Raw genomic sequence first — 17327 nt, 5'->3', positions numbered from 1 at the left:
TTGTGGAAATGGTGCAGAAAAAGGACATTTAATTTTTTCAGTTGATGTTGGTGCTTCAGTTTCTTCATTATCCTTTTCTTTTGTCTTGGGAGGGTCAGAATCAGGTATGACTTGTGTTTGTTCTGGGACTGGTCGGTCAATAATCTTTCCACTTCGCAAAGTTATTATACTCTTCGCTTGTTCTTTATGCAAAGTTGAAGATGATGCATTGCTACCGCCATAGACTTGAGGATTAGGTTGTGGTTGAGCTGGTAGCTTACCTTTCTCTTGAGCACTTAAAGCAGTGGTCAGCATTGTCAGTTGATTTCTTAATTCATCATTAATTTTAGCTTGACCTTGCATGAAAGATTGCAAAGTTTCTTCGAGACTGGATTTTTGAGGGGGTGCGTGTGCATAATGAGGTTGCGGAGGTGGAGGAGTTGGGTTATATACTTGTTGAGATTGGTCATTCCTCCACCTAAAATTTGGATGGTTCTTCCATCCAGGGTTGTAAGTACCCGAAAAAGGATTATTGAAAGATTTTTGATAGGTATTCATAACATTGGCCTGATTATGCAAGACTTCCTTGAATGCGGGTATTGTGGGGCAATCAGTGATGAGATGGCCAGGCATCTCACAAATCCTACAACACTCGCTGTTATGTTCTACGGTCTTGACGGGTTCAATCCTTCTAAGTTCAATTTCCTCTACCTTCCTAGTAAGGGCTGCCATTTTAGCCTGAATATCATCCTGAGTATTAAGATTGTAAAGGCCCCCGTGTGGAATGCTAGTAGGCTTAGGCAAAGGTTTATTCACTCTATCCCCTGTATCCCATAATTGTGCAGTCTCTGCGAGAGAGTCTAAATAGTCCCATGCCTCATCGGGTTGCTTTTCCAAAAATAGACCATTGCACATAGTCTCTATAAATTATTTTAACTGTGGAGACAATCCTTCGTAAAAGAAACTAATGGTTCTCCATGTTTCAAACCCATGATGAGGACAAGAGAGAAGCAAATCTTTAAATCTCTCCCAGCATTCATAAAATGTTTCATGGTCTTTTTGTTGGAAATTACTAATGTGCCTTTTCAAAAAGTTAGTCCTTTGTGCGGGAAAGAATTTTTTCAAGAATTCTCTTTGCATATCATGCCATGTTCTTAGCGATCTAGGTCTCAAGGAGTTCAGCCATGTTTTGGCTTTATCCTTTAAGGAAAAAGGAAACAAGGTCAATTTAAGGACATCTTCCGATACATTTGGCACTCTAAATGTGATGCTAATTTCCTCAAAATCCTTAAGGTGAAGATAAGGGTTCTCGGATTCCATCCCATGATACTTGGGCAGCAATTGAATTACTCCTGGTTTGATTTCAAAGTGTCCTACATTTTCAGGAATAATCATGCATGAAGGTTGACTAGTCCTAGTGGGATGTAAGTATTGTCGAAGTGTCATAACTGGGGGTCTACCTTCATCACCATGGTAACTTCCTACATCATCAGGAAAATTTGCCATCTCACAAGGTGTGAGATACTGCGAAGGAATTTCAAGGATGTGTCCTAAGGGATGATCTAAAGTTGTACGACTTAATCGACCGGTGTCGTCCCTATTCCAACCTAGCATACAAAATTTAATTTTTTTTTTAAAAAAAATAAATATAAATGTAAGTACCAACTAAAGATACCCTAAAACTACACCCTAAAACAAAAATCTATTCACAATCAAACATGCAACTAAACATTACACCTCAATTTCTAATGTTTTTCTTAAATTTCCAGACAGCTCCTAACTGGTTTGAAGAGGGCACCTAAGCCTCCAATCCGGTCTAATGAACCGAGTTGACCAGGTAAGCTCCCAGGTAAGTGGAGGGGTCACGATGCGTTCGCAAAGGTCCCACTTAAAACCCACTTGCCTCGAACAGATGAACTGTCTCCCTTATAGGGACAAAGCTTGCCTAGACATCAACTAAGCCACAGAGCGAAATTGGTGCAACTTTCGGTGGTCTTCGTCCTATTGAGCTCGAATGTCCTTAGGGGCCAACGTCTAGTTGATTTTAATTAAGCTTAGGATATTTATGCAATGGGGTGATTTTTGGGCTAAGGACGAGTGATGAAATTCCGACCTTATCTTTTTAAATGGGTTCAGCCCTTAGAATATTTTATGCTGATGCCTTATACTATATGCAACAATCAAGAGATTTTTTTTTTTTTAAATATTTTATGACATGACATTAAATTTCATTGAATAGGTGATTAAGCAAATTATTTATTTTTTTTTTAAATTTTATGAGTTGAAGTTTGAAATTTGAAATTTTAGGTTTTTCCTCTCTTTTCTTAAAGTTTTTTTTTCTTAAATTTTCAATTAGCAACAAGGGTTAATGAGATATGATAACAATAAAATTCTGATTCTAAAACAATTATATGCAGAAAATTCAAAACAGAAAGCAGCAAGGTTACGTATTAATCTAATAGTCGTAAACGTTTCAGAATGTCAATCAGACCGTTCAGATGAAAGAAACATAGGTCCTGCACCTGACGACCAAAGTTGAGTTCAATCAGCCGGTTAATTACTTTGATATCAGAGTTTGATGCAGACTGCGCAAGGAATAAAAAAAACAGCAGTAAAGAATTTTTTTTTTTCTGTTTTCGAAAGAAAAAGACTAACTACTAAAGTACTAATTAAATCTAAAATTATACTAATAAATCAGCCGTTCCCCAGCAACGGCGCCAAAAACTTGATGCAAAAATAAAATTGTTCTCCCAAGTGCAGGAGAATCGCACAAGTAGTAAATTCTCGGGAGTCCGAGGTCGAATCCTCAGGGAACGAAATATATATGAGATTATTTAATATAATTCTAGATTAATTAATTCAATAAATTTGTGGATTAAAATTATGTTTTGATTTTCAGAAATGTTTTCCCCCATCACTAATTATAACCTTGGGCATCCCAAATCGTGAAAAAATATTTTCTTTCAGAAATTTCAAAACAGGTTTGTGATCATTCATTCTACAGGCAACAGCTTCTACCCATTTGGACACATACTCAACACCAACTAAAATATACTCATATCCAAAAGACGGTGGAAATGGACCCATAAAATCGATGCCCCACATGTCAAAAATTTCAATAGCAGTAATGGGCTGAAGAGGCATCATTTGCCTACGAGTTAGACTTCCAACACGTTGACATGGGTCACATGTCCTACAGAACTCGTGGGCATCTTTAAATAGTGTAGGCCAATAAAAACCACATTGCAACACCTTAGCTGCCGTTTTCTTAGATGCAAAGTGTCCTCCACAAGCACTGGCATGACAAAAAGAGAGTACACTTTGTATCTCATGCTCCGGAATGCATCTTCTAAAGATTTGATCATTGCAATACTTGAACAAATAAGGAGCATCATAATAATAATTTCTTACTTCACGCAAGAAATTATTCTTATCATTCGATCCCCAATGCTCCGGCATTCGGTTCGTGACAAGAAAGTTTACAATATCAGCATACCATGGCATAGTAGAAAGTGTAAATAATTGCTCTTCAGGGAACGAGTCCTTGATGGGCAACTGTGGCACCGAATCATTAAAAACTAGCCGTGATAAATGGTCAGCAACTACATTTTCTACTCCCTTTTTATCTTTGATAGTGATGTCAAATTCTTGGAGTAGAAGTATCCATCGTATTAAGCGTGGTTTGGCCTCTTTCTTATCCAGTAAATATTTTAGCGCTGCATGATCCGTGAAGATAACAATAGGAGCACCAAGGATATAAGAGCGAAATTTGTCTAATGCAAATACTACAGCAAGCAATTTCTTCTCGGTGGTGGTGTAATTCATTTGAGCATCATTTAAGGTTTTGCTTGCATAGTAGATGACATATGGCTTATTATCCTTGCGTTGTCCTAGGACAGCTCCTATCGCATAGTCACTAGCATCGCACATGATCTCAAAAGGTAATGACCAATCAGGTGGTCGCACGATGGGTGCAGTGCTAAGCATAGCCTTCAATTTTTTGAATGCCTCTTGATAGGTTTCGGTCCAATTGAACGGTGTATCAAGGAATAGGAGGTTACATAATGGTCGAGCTATGACACTAAAGTCCTTGATGAACCTCCTATAAAACCCAGCATGACCCAAAAATGATCTAACATCTCTAACCGTCTTGGGTGCAGGTAGCTTGGCGATTAGGTCAATCTTAGCTCGATCAACTTTCATGCCCTTCGATGAAACAATATGTCCTAAGACAATTCCCTTTGGCACCATGAAGTGGCATTTCTCCCAATTCAGTATCAAATTCTTTTCCATGCATCGAGCTAAGACTGCTTGTAAATGTGACAGGCAATCATCAAATGAATCGCCAAAAACAGAGAAATCATCCATAAACACTTCTAAAAATTTCTCGTTCATTTCTTCAAAAATGCTGGCATACACCTTTGGAATGTTGCAGGTGCATTACACAACCCGAATGGCATCCGACGGAAAGCGAATGTGCCAAAAGGACAAGTGAAGGTAGTCTTCTCTTGATCCTCAGGTGAAATTTCAATTTGGTAGTACCCGAAATAGCCATCGAGAAAACAATAGAATTTGTGTCCTGCAACTCTTTCCAAAACTTGGTCTAGGAAGGGTAGGGGAAAGTGATCTTTCCTAGTGACCAAATTCAATTTTCGGTAGTCAACACACATGCGCCAACTCGTCGGAACACGAGTTGGAACTAGTTCACCCTGATCATTTTTGACTACCGTCAGACCTGCTTTCTTGGGCACGACTTGAGTAGGACTCACCCACTTGCTATCGAAAATTGGGTAAATAATACCCACGTCAAGCAACTTGAGGACTTCTGCTTTAACCACATCTCTCATCGTAGGATTCAACCTGCGTTGCATTTGCCTTGTGGTTTTGGCATTGTCCTCCAAATATATCCGGTGCGTGCAAATTAAAGGGCTAATCCCCTTCAAGTCGGCAATAGACCATCCTAAAGCTCCCTTATGATTCTTTAGAACACCAAGTAATTTTCTTTCTTGGGCATGATCCAGATCAGATGAGATGATTATAGGAAATGTGTCCTCGGATCCAAGAAAGGCATACTTGAGTTCCTTCGGTAAAGGTTTCAACTCGAGCTTAGGTGTTTGTTCATGGGATGGTACTATCTTTGCTTTTCGAGGTGGCAACTGTTCAAATTCCTCTATTCGCGGTCTCCACCCATTGACCATCATAACATCCGAATTATCTAAACCAGGTGGGACCACATCATTAGCAGTACCTTCAGAACACCAATCTATCAAACCATTGTCGGCCAATTCAGTAAATGTTTCTTTTAACAAATATTCTTCCGCAATGGTTTCAACCCATTCAACTTCTTTACTTTCTTCATGATCACTGGGTTGTTTACCTATACTAAAGACGTTCAGTTCCAAGGTCATATTGCCAAAAGAAAGCTTCATGACACCATTCCTACAATTGATCAATGCATTAGAAGTTGCAAGGAATGGACGTCCTAAGATGACCGGAATCTGAGATGGTGAATTGGAAGCCGGATGTGTGTCCAGTACGATAAAGTTAACAGAAAAATAGAACTTGTCTACTTGGACCAACACATCTTCAATAATCCCTCTAGGGACCTTCACTGACCTGTCAGCTAATTGTAAGGTCACAGTTGTTGGCTTCAACTCACCCAAACCGAGTTGCTCATATACCGTATATGGCAACAAGTTCACACTCGCTCCTAAATCTAGCAACGCTCGCTCAATCCTAAAATTGCCAATGATGCACGAGATAGTTGGGCAACCTGGATCCTTATATTTAGGGAGAATGTTATGCTGTAAAATTGCACTCACATTTTCAGCGAGAAATGCCTTCTTCTTGACATTTAATCGACGTTTGACAGTGCACAAATCCTTCAAAAATTTTGCATAGGAAGGCACTTGTTTGATTGCATCAAGAAGAGGTACATTGATTTTTACTTGCTTAAAAAGCTCAAGAATTTCAGAGTTTGGTTCAAGCTTTTGCAAGGGCTTTAATCTTTGTGGAAATGGTGCAGGAAAAGGACATTTAATTTTTTCAGTTGATGTTGGTGCTTCAGTTTCTTCATTATCCTTTTCTTTTGTCTTGGAAGGGTCAGAATCAGGTATGACTTGTGTTTGTTCTGGGACTGGTCGGTCAATAACCTTTCCACTTCGCAAAGTTATTATATTCTTCGCTTGTTCTTTATGCAAAGTTGAAGATGATGCATTGCTACCGCCATAGACTTGAGGATTAGGTTGTGGTTGAGCTGGTAGCTTACCTTTCTCTTGAGCACTTAAAGCAGTGGTCAGCATTGTCAGTTGATTTCTTAATTCATCATTGATTTTAGCTTGACCTTGCATGAAAGATTGCAAAGTTTCTTCGAGACTGGATTTTTGAGGGGGTGCGTGTGCATAATGAGGTTGCGGAGGTGGAGGAGTTGGGTTATATACTTGTTGAGATTGGTCATTCCTCCACCTGAAATTTGGATGGTTCTTCCATCCAGGGTTGTAAGTACCCGAAAAAGGATTATTGAAAGATTTTTGATAGGTATTCATAACATTGGCCTGATCGTGCAAGACTTCCTTGAATGCGGGTATTGTGGGGCAATCAGTGATGAGATGGCCAGGCATCTCACAAATCCTACAACACTCGCTGTTATGTTCTACGGTCTTGACGGGTTCAATCCTTCTAAGTTCAATTTCCTCTACCTTCCTAGTAAGGGCTGCCATTTTAGCCTGAATATCATCCTGAGTATTAAGGTTGTAAAGGCCCCCGTGTGGAATGCTAGTAGGCTTAGGCAAAGGTTTATTCACTCTATCCCCTGTATCCCATAATTGTGCAGTCTCTGCGAGAGAGTCTAAATAGTCCCATGCCTCATCGGGTTGCTTTTCCAAAAATAGACCATTGCACATAGTCTCTATAAATTATTTTAACTGTGGAGACAATCCTTCGTAAAAGAAACTAATGGTTCTCCATGTTTCAAACCCATGATGAGGACAAAAGAGAAACAAATCTTTAAATCTCTCCCAGCATTCATAAAATGTTTCATGGTCTTTTTGTTGGAAATTACTAATGTGCCTTTTCAAAAAGTTAGTCCTTTGTGCGGGAAAGAATTTTTTCAAGAATTCTCTTTGCATATCATGCCATGTTCTTAGCGATCTAGGTCTCAAGGAGTTCAGCCATGTTTTGGCTTTATCCTTTAAGGAAAAAGGAAACAAGGTCAATTTAAGGACATCTTCCGATACATTTGGCACTCTAAATGTGATGCTAATTTCCTCAAAATCCTTAAGGTGAAGATAAGGGTTCTCGAATTCCATCCCATGATACTTGGGCAGCAATTGAATTACTCCTGGTTTGATTTCAAAGTGTCCTACATTTTCAGGAATAATCATGCATGAAGGTTGACTAGTCCTAGTGGGATGTAAGTATTGTCGAAGTGTCATAACTGGGGGTCTACCTTCATCACCATGGTGACTTCCTACATCATCAGGAAAATTTGCCATCTCACAAGGTGTGAGATACTGCGAAGGAATTTCAAGGATCTTTCCTAAGGGATGATCTAAAGTTGTACGACTTAATCGACCGGTGTCGTCCCTATTCCAACCTAGCATACAAAATTTAATTTTTTTTTTAAAAAAAAATAAATATAAATGTAAGTACCAACTAAAGATACCCTAAAACTACACCCTAAAACAAAAATCTATTCACAATCAAACATGCAACTAAACATTACACCTCAATTTCTAATGTTTTTCTTAAATTTTCAGACAGCTCCTAACTGGTTTGAAGAGGGAACCTAAGCCTCCAATCCGGTCTAATGAACCGAGTTGACCAGGTAAGCTCCCAGGTAAGTGGAGGGGTCACGATGCGTTCGCAAAGGTCCCACTTAAAACCCACTTGCCTCGAACAGATGAACTGTCTCCCTTATAGGGACAAAGCTTGTCTAGACATCAACTAAGCCACAGAGCGAAATTGGTGCAACTTTCGGTGGTCTTCGTCCTATTGAGCTCGAATGTCCTTAGGGGCCAACGTCTAGTTGATTTTAATTAAGCTTAGGATATTTATGCAATGGGGTGATTTTTGGGCTAAGGACGAGTGATGAAATTCCGACCTTATTTTTTTAAATGGGTTCAGCCCTTAGAATATTTTATGCTGATGCCTTATACTATATGCAACAATCAAGAGATTTTTTTTTTTTAAATGTTTTATGACATGACATTAAATTTCATTGAATAGGTGATTAAGCAAATTATTTATTTTTTTTTTAAATTTTATGAGTTGAAGTTTGAAATTTGAAATTTTAGGTTTTTCCTCTCTTTTCTTAAAGTTTTTTTTTTCTTAAATTTTCAATTAGCAACAAGGGTTAATGAGATATGATAACAATAAAATTCTGATTCTAAAACAATTATATGCAGAAAATTCAAAACAGAAAGCAGCAAGGTTACGTATTAATCTAATAGTCTTAAACATTTCAGAATATCAATCAGACCGTTCAGATGAAAGAAACATAGGTCCTGCACCTGACGACCAAATTTGAGTTCAATCAGACGGTTAATTACTTTGATATCAGAGTTTGATGCAGACTGCACAGGGAATAAAAAAAACAGTAGTAAAGAAATTTTTTTTTTTTTTTGTTTTCGAAAGAAAAAGACTAACTACTAAAGTACTAATTAAATCTAAAATTATACTAATAAATCAGCCGTTCCCCGGCAACGGCGCCAAAAACTTGATGCAAAAATAAAATTGTTCTCCCAAGTGCAGGAGAATCGCACAAGTAGTAAATTCTTGGGAGTCCGAGGTCGAATCCTCAGGGAACGAAATATATATGAGATTATTTAATATAATTTTAGATTAATTAATTCAATAAATTTGTGGATTAAAATTATGTTTTGATTTTTAGAAATTAAAATCGGAGAACAATATAGCAATAAACAAAGTTTAGTAAAATAAAGATGGTAGGGATCTGGAATCCCCCTTGACGATATTGCATCCAAGAAATAAACTCTATGGTTCTTGATTAAAAATGAATGGTAAGATAGATCTAATCATGGTATATGTTTCATGAATATATGAACTCAATTTCTAAGCATTCGTCATGCTTTCTACATCTACGACGAATCAAATACTAAAGCAATCCATATATCAATAATCATAATCCATTAAAGAGCTATCTACGAAATAACTATGCATGGATCAAAAACATATCAGTAAATATAATTCATTCCAGGCAAAAGTTTAGAGTTTACTTCAAAGAGCAATACATCAAAGGTTCCTCCATCTCCCTCCCTAAGAAATCAGCCCTCCATAATCATAAAAGAAAACTCCCTTTTTTTTTCTTTTCTTTTTTTCTATTCTTTTTGGAAACAGAGCATGCTCTGTTTCCCCTTTTTTTTTTTTCTTTGAATGGGGACTGAGGCTCTGTTTTCACCGAATGAAGATGATCTCTCCTTTGTTTTTCTTTGAACCCGAGAGCTTCCTTCTTCCCCCGTTGAGAGAGACTCATATATCCCGTGAGAACCCTCCAGCTTGCACGGGAATAGGCGCGGACGGCTGGGATTTGGAAGGGGACGCGAGAGATTCGCACGTGGTGGAGACACGTCGGCTGGATGAGGCTGTGGATGCGGGAGAATCGGACGCGGAAACCTGACTGGGACTCGGATGATTGTGAATCCGGGAGGCTGCAGTGGCCTGGAGGATCCGATCGTGGATGGATCGCGATCTCTTCCCTGCTGGAATCGCGGACTCGGATGGTGCGCTGGTGGGGAGAAAGATCCGGGAGCGTGTGATCTTGCTGTGACGCTGGAATGGAGATGCTCGGGATCGGAAGGAGGTTTGGAGCTGGGATCACGGTTGCTGGGAACTCGGGGGAGCTGGTTCACGGACGTGGCATGCTGGGAAGCGCTGTGAACTGGGAGAAGCTGGATCGTTGGAGATTCGAGAGGAGCTGGGATGCGTGGACTGCGAGGAAGACGGAAGCCGAGATCTCGGGGGTTGCACGAACGCGGGATGATTGGGTGGTCGTTCGAAGTATGCATCCCGGCTGGCCGCGGGATCTCCGGACGCGTGAAGGAAGCTGAGAATCGGGATGAGGGGTCGCACGCTGGGATTTAGATGATGCGTTGGAAGGTTACACGGACACGGGGTGCTGGATGCTTCGTGGACGCACGAGAGAAACACTTGATTGCAGGTTCCAAGAGTTGGGAGAAAGGCTGATCGCAGCATGATTTGATCACGGATCCTGAGACGCGGACGGGTCTTGAGAGGGCTGATGTGGCACACGGACACGGCAAGGATGCTGAAGTGCTTATGAACGGCTGAATCTGGGCTCTGCTCTGCAGCTGGGAAGAGATGAATTTATATAATGATAAAAATTATAATAAGTGCTAAGGATAAAATGTTTAATCATGTAAATGTTAACACCTATTATTTATCATTATTTTGCTAGCATTAGGCTAAGTTAATTGGTACTTAGATCGCACTTTTGTGCTCTCATCATCGGGTTTGACGGTAGTAGAAAATGAACAAGGTGAACTAGTTCCAACTCGTGTCCCAACAAGTTGGCGTATGTGTGTCGACTACCGAAAGCTGAATTTGGTCACAAGAAAGGATCACTTTCCTCTACCTTTCCTAGACCAAGTGTTGGAAAGAGTTGCAGGGCATGATTTCTATTGTTTTCTCGATGGCTATTCGGGATATTATCAAATTGAGATTTCACCAGAAGACCAAGAGAAGACTACCTTCACTTGTCCTTTTGGCACATTTGCTTTCCGACGAATGCCATTTGGGTTGTGTAATGCACCTGCAACGTTCCAAAGATGCATGCTCAGCATTTTTGAAGACATGAACAAAAAATTTTTAGAAGTGTTCATGGACGACTTCTCCGTTTTTGGCAACTCATTTGATGATTGCCTATCACATTTACAAGCAGTCTTAGCTCGATGTATAGAAAAGGATTTGATACTGAATTGGGAGAAATGTCATTTTATGGTACCAAAGGGAATTGTCCTAGGACATATTGTTTCATCGAAAGGCATGGAAGTAGATAGAGCTAAGATCGATTTAATTGCTAAGCTACCTGCACCCAAGACGGTTAGAGATGTTAGATCATTTTTGGGTCACGCCGGATTTTATAGGAGGTTTATCAAGGACTTTAGTATCATAGCTCGACCATTATGTAACCTCCTATCCCTTGATACACCGTTCAATTGGACTGAAACCTGTCAGGAGGCATTCGAAAAGTTGAAGTCTATGCTTAGCACTGCACCCATCGTGCAGCCATCTGATTGGTCATTACCTTTTGAGATCATGTGCGATGCTAGTGACTATGCGATAGGAGCTGTCCTAGGACAACGCAAGGATAATAAGCCATATGTCATTTACTATGCAAGCAAAACCTTAAACGATGCTCCAATGAATTACACCACCGCCGAAAAGGAATTGCTTGCAGTAGTATTTGTCTTAGATAAATTTTGCGCTTATATCCTTGGTGCTCCTATTGTTATCTTCACGGACCATGCCACACTAAAATATTTGTTGGATAAGAAAGAGACCAAACCATGCTTAATACGATGGATACTTCTATTCCAAGAATTTGACATGACTATCAAAGATAAAAAGGGAGTAGAAAATGTGGTTGCTGACCATTTATCACGATTAGTTTTTAATGATTCGGTACCATAGTTTTCCATCGAGGAATCATTCTCCGAAGAGCAGTTGTTTGCACTTTCTACTATGCCATGGTATGCTGATATTGTAAACTTTCTTGTCACGAACCAAATTCCGGAGCATTGGGGATCGACAGATAGAAAAATTTTTCTGCGCGAAGTAAGGAATTATTACTATGACGAACTCTATTTGTTTAAATATTGCAATGACCAAATTTTTAGACGATGCATACCGGATCATGATATACAAAGTGTACTTTCTTTCTGCCACACTGATGCTTGCGGTGGACACTTTGCCTCTAAGAAAACTGTTGCAAAGGTTTTGCAATGTGGTTTCTATTGGCCCACTATGTTCAGAGATGTCCACGAGTTCTGCAGGACATGTGATCCATATCAACGTATTGGAAGTCTAACTCGTAGGCAGATGATGCCTCTTCAACCCATTACTATTATCGAAATTTTTGATTGTTGGGGCATCGATTTTATGGGCCCATTCCCATCGTCTTTTGGATATGAATACATTTTAGTTGGTGTCGAATATGTGTCCAAATGGGTAGAAGCTGTCGCTTGTAGGACCAATGATCACAAACCTGTCCTGAAGTTTTTTTAAAAAAATATTTTTTTACGATTTGGGATGCCTAAGATCATAATTAGTGACGGTGGAAAACACTTTTGTAATAAGCCTTTTGAGACCTTATTGAAAAAGTATGGTGTCACCCATAGAGTTGCTACCCCATATCATCCGCAAACTAGTGGCCAGGTTGAGTTAGCCAATAGGGAGATCAAGCATATTTTAGAGAAAATGGTGAACCCATCACGAAAAGATTGGTCCTTGAAACTATCAGACGCATTATGGGCTTATCGTACTGCATACAAAACCATTCTTGACATGTCTCCCTACCGGCTAGTCTACGGAAAAGCATGTTATCTGCCTGTAGAAATAGAGCATAAATCGTATTGGGCAATTAGAAAATTGAATTTTGATTTACGTGATGCCGGTCTAGCTAGAAAATTGCAATTAAACGAGCTTAATGAGATTCGCAGAGATGCTTATGATAATGCTAAGATTTGTAAAGAACGAATGAAGATCTTGTTGCCCAGATAGACAACCCAATAGGGGGGGTGAATTGGGTTTTAAAACAATTATTGCAATTTAAAAGCTTTGTGAGCAACTAATTAAAACTTTTGCAAGTGGATTAATTAGTTGCTATATGCAGTGAATGAAAGGAAAGTAAGAGACAATAAAGCAATCACAAACACAAGGAAATTTATAGTGGTTCGGAGCTAACCCTTGCTCCTACGTCCACTCCCCAAGCCTCACTCGGAAATTCACTATAACCCCTCGGATTACAGCCGGTTGTTTTACAAGCTCACAACCTAACTTGTTGTTTTACGAGATCACAACGAACTCGGTCGGTTTTCCCAGGCTCACCGATTAGAACCACCCGATTGTTTTTCCGAGATCACAATCAAACCCTTACACCGTTGGTTTCAACCTAGGCTCACCAACAAACCTTTACACCCTTGATTCAATCCTCTGATTGAATCAAGTAAGGAACAAATGGTTTGAACAAAACAAACAGAAAAATAAAGCTTCTTAACAAGCAGATATTCAGCGATGCAAATAAGAGAGAAGTTAAGAGCCCTCAAACAAATTTATGAAGATGTAGAGGAGGGCTTCTCGAGCTCGGGGTCTCCTCTTGAATGTCTTGAAGACTGACTGAGACTTCTTGAATGCTGGGAAGAGTTGGTTGGATGGAGTTTAATGCCCCTCTTCCTTCTTTTCCGTGTATTCCCTTTGAAATCAATTGGTAGCTAGAGATTTCTTGTTTTCTTTGAAAGGAATGTCACTTCTCTACCTTGCTACAGTTCTCTTTGGCTATTTAAGCCATTCCCCACGGAAACTAGCCGTTAGACCCAAGGATCCAGCCGTTCTGCACATTCTGCAACTCCTGACAATGTTTCCGTTGGGATCGGAGTCGACTCGCGCGATCTGGAGTCGACTCGCCTGTTGTAGGAGTCGACTCATGCTTTTCTGGAGTCGGCTCGGCAACTGTTCTGGATTTGAATTAAAGTGCTGTCTCGACTGGGAGTCGACTCGACTTAACCCGGAGTCGACTCCCCAAAGTCTGGAGCTGACCTGGCACTTTTGGAGACGACTCGATGTAAGGAATCCAGGGATGTATTGTTCAAGTTTGCTCACTCGAGTCGACTCGGAAATTCTGGAAGTCGACTCGGCACTCAGAGTCCGAACTCCCGATCTTTTGTCTTTTGACTCGTGCCGTCTCGGAGTCGACTCGAACTGTTTCGGAGTCGACTCGGCTCTCAGTATCCGAAAAACAGTCTTCTGTCTTTTGGGGTTGCGCAGCCTTGGAGTCGACTCGAACTGTCTTGGAGTCGACTCGCCTCTCAGAGACGAAAATACCATCTTCTGTCTTTTGGGGTCGCGCTGCCTTGGAGTCGACTCGGACTTTACGGGAGTCGACTCGGCTCTCAGTGTCCGAAATTGGCTCTCTGCTTTTGCCTTGCATTTCACTGGGAGTCGACTCTCGCTTTCTTAGGAGTCAACCTGCCAACCATCGGAGTCGACTCGAGTTCTTCGGGAGTCGACTCGGCTCTCAGAGTCCAAGATAACTTCTCTGTCTTTCTGTCTGTAACTCCCTGGAGTCGACTCGTTCTACTCTGGAGTCGACTCGGCAAGCATCGGAGTCGACTCGCGCTCTTCAGGAGTCGACTCGTTGACAGGTTCTGAGATGATTCTTTCTGTACGTCTGTCTGTTCTCAGTCGGAGTCGACTCGTAATGTGCAGGAGTCGACTCGAGCTCGTGCCAGTGCTTCTGATACACTTGGAGTCGACTCGTAATTTTCCGGAGTCGACTCGAGTCTCAGACTTTGGTTCAAATTGAGTTCTTTACTTATCCAAAATGTATTGAACCAAATCTAGAGACACTTAACCATAAATTTACAAGTATTTGACTGAAACACTAGATTGAATTCATTAGTACAACATAAGATATACTCAAATGCTTTGAGCTCATCAAAATCAAATAGGGTTATAATCAATCACTCCACAATCTCCCCCTTTTTGATGATGACAAAACATTGAGTATATGTAAAGTGAATTGCTCAACAAACAAGGAGATTTATAGTAAAATTTTAAAATGAATTCAAGTGTCTAGTTATTTAATTTATCCAAAACTGAAAGGTGTGAAACAGTAAATTTTGAAGTTAAAGCTCCCCCTTTCATTTGGAATTATATAAGCCTTCATATCATGCAATCAATTGTTTGGCTTATATATATTTAATGAGTTTGCTTTCTTAAAATTTCAGATTCTCCCCCTCAACACATGCATTCAACTTTGTTTTGATTCTCTGAATTTTCTTTTAGTGTATTGAAGCTTTTGAACTTAAATTTTTGGTTTTTAGAGGGAAAATCTGCCAATTTGTTCTTGAGTATGATTCAACTAATCTCCGAATATCCCTTGAATAGATTCTGGAGATTACTCCGTTAGGAGCCCCAACAGAGAGATAATGAGCCTCGAGGTATCGAATCCACTAAGAACAAATTATTGTGTGTTTTAAAAGTTTTCTTTTTATTGATTCCCTTTATATGTCTATTCAATATATTTTCTCCCCCTTTTTGTCATCATAGCAAAAAGGAAGAAAGCACATCACAAAAGCAATTAGAGACCAAATTTGCACAATTTTGAAGAGAAATGTCTACTCATTGTATTGATGTAAGTTTAAGTACACTTGTAGATACAACAAAAAGTAAAGCAGTAAGTACATATCAAAAGAAAAAAGCAAGCTAGGATTTCTTTGAGGTGGAGGATGTGGCTCCCTTGCTCAGTCTAGATTGTTGCATAAGTAGACTGATCCCATCTGTGATGTTTCCTAGCTGCCTTATGATCTCCGAGGTGGCCCTACTCTGGATTGAGGTGAGCTCAGTCAGATTCTCCTGGAGGGTATCCAACTTGAAGATCAATACATTTGCTAGACGCTCGGCCCCCTGACTCTGGCTGCCTAAGTCCTGTCGGATGTCATCTCGCATCTTTCTTGTGTTGCTTGTGATATCGCTCATATTTGAGAATTGGGCTTGAATTAGGCTTCTAACATTGAAGATTTCTTCCCTCAGATGAGCCGTCATCTCGGTCACGGCTGCCAAAGATGGAACTAATGCAGTAGAGGGGGCAGTCGCTGGACCTCGGAGCTCCCTCAGTAGGTCGTCCCGAAGATCCCTCACGATCTCCTGCCACAACTCCCGGAGCTGCTCAGGAGATATCCGGACCTCCTGTGGCTGAGAAGGTGGTGCAGTGGAGGGTCCGGCTGAGGTAGATGGTGCTGAGGTGGAGGGATAGGTGGGAAAATCGGAGTCGTGATCAGGGCTGGGGGAGTGTCGAGTAGTAGGGTCAGTAGGTATGGAAGAGGATGGTTTCCGGACCCAGACTCCCTCAACCTTATCAAATCCCATCCTGTGAAGGGTTCCCTCACCCATGCGATCTGTGTATCGCAGTGCGCGAGAGGGTTCCCCCTCAGGAATGGGGACCTCTAACTCCCTGAAGATCAATGTGTATAGCATCCCATAGGGAAGAGTAAGCCTTGGTTTGTCTAGAGGCTCACATAGGTATTTATAGATGAGCTTAGGAAAGTTGATTGGGGTATCTTGAAGAATGTAGTACATTAGGGCTAGGTCCCTCTCAGATACAAAATCAAAACGGCCGGTCTTAGGGAAGAGGGTCCTAGATATAATACTTAAGAGGAGCCGCATTTCAACTGATAGTTGACTTGCAGACACCTCATCTAGGGGTATGGCCGTAAGGGCCTCAGTCCTGTCGGCTGGGTGAGAGGGAAACACCCCTACTTGGGGAAGATGAAGGATTTGTGCAATGAAATCCTCCGAAATAAATAGAGGGACACCCGCTACGGTTCCCTGTATCCCACCATGACCCCTAGCTACTGTCCCGTAAAACTCCCTAACTAGCCCCGGGTAAGTAGGGAGATCTAGGGAGCAAAACATCTCTAACCCTTGGGCCCTTAACCTATGCCCTATTGTAAAGCCTTCCCGGGAGAGGAAGTCAAAGTTGACATACCTCCCGGTGGAGACCGCCTTCCCGGCGCACGGACGCGAGGGAACCGGCCTCGGCGGGGAAGGAACCGGAGGTTGTGGCCTCACGGGTTCATTCCGAGCCTTGGACCGTCGCTCGGCGCCGCTCGCAGATTGGGGCCTCTTCCGGCTCGGGACAACAACTTTCCGAGGCATCCTAGGCCGAAGGAGAGGGAAAGACACGAGGAATCGGGAGGAAACTCGACGGAAATGCCCTAATGGAGGTCGGAGACGAGGTCGGAGACGACTCTAGGGTTTTTGAACAGTGGAGGCGGTGAATAGACGTGTCGATTAAACGCTTCGATTAGGGTTAAAACATCGGATTCCCGACCGCGAGTCGACTCCAGTAAGTCGCGAGTCGACTCGACCTCGAGTCGACTCCAAAATATGCGCGAGTCGACTCCCCCTATGATGCCATCGACCTCGAGTCGACTCCTATCTATGTGCGAGTCGACTCCCCCTCATGAGCCGACTCTAAAATGTATCCGAGTCGACTCGAACTCTGGCACGTACCTAAAAATCATGTTATTTTCGTGCCAAACAAGGGATAATCACTAAGTTTATGATCTGATTTGATAATCATAGATGAG

General features: G+C 41.2%; 2 pseudogenes; both read left to right on the top strand.

Annotated features, from left to right (window-relative positions):
- Positions 1 to 964: 964 nt before the first annotated feature.
- Positions 965 to 1062, top strand: LOC149767944 (small nucleolar RNA R71; annotated as a pseudogene).
- A 5889-nt stretch (positions 1063 to 6951) lies between these two features.
- On the top strand, positions 6952 to 7049 carry LOC149767943 (small nucleolar RNA R71; annotated as a pseudogene).
- Positions 7050 to 17327: the final 10278 nt, after the last annotated feature.

Source organism: Phoenix dactylifera, chromosome 3 (assembly GCF_051530095.1).
Source record: "Phoenix dactylifera cultivar Ajwa chromosome 3, Ajwa_hap1_PhDact_Kaust_v1.1, whole genome shotgun sequence".
In the NCBI taxonomy this organism is placed as follows: Eukaryota; Viridiplantae; Streptophyta; class Magnoliopsida; order Arecales; family Arecaceae; genus Phoenix; species Phoenix dactylifera.
This window is presented reverse-complemented; position numbering and strand designations above follow the sequence as displayed.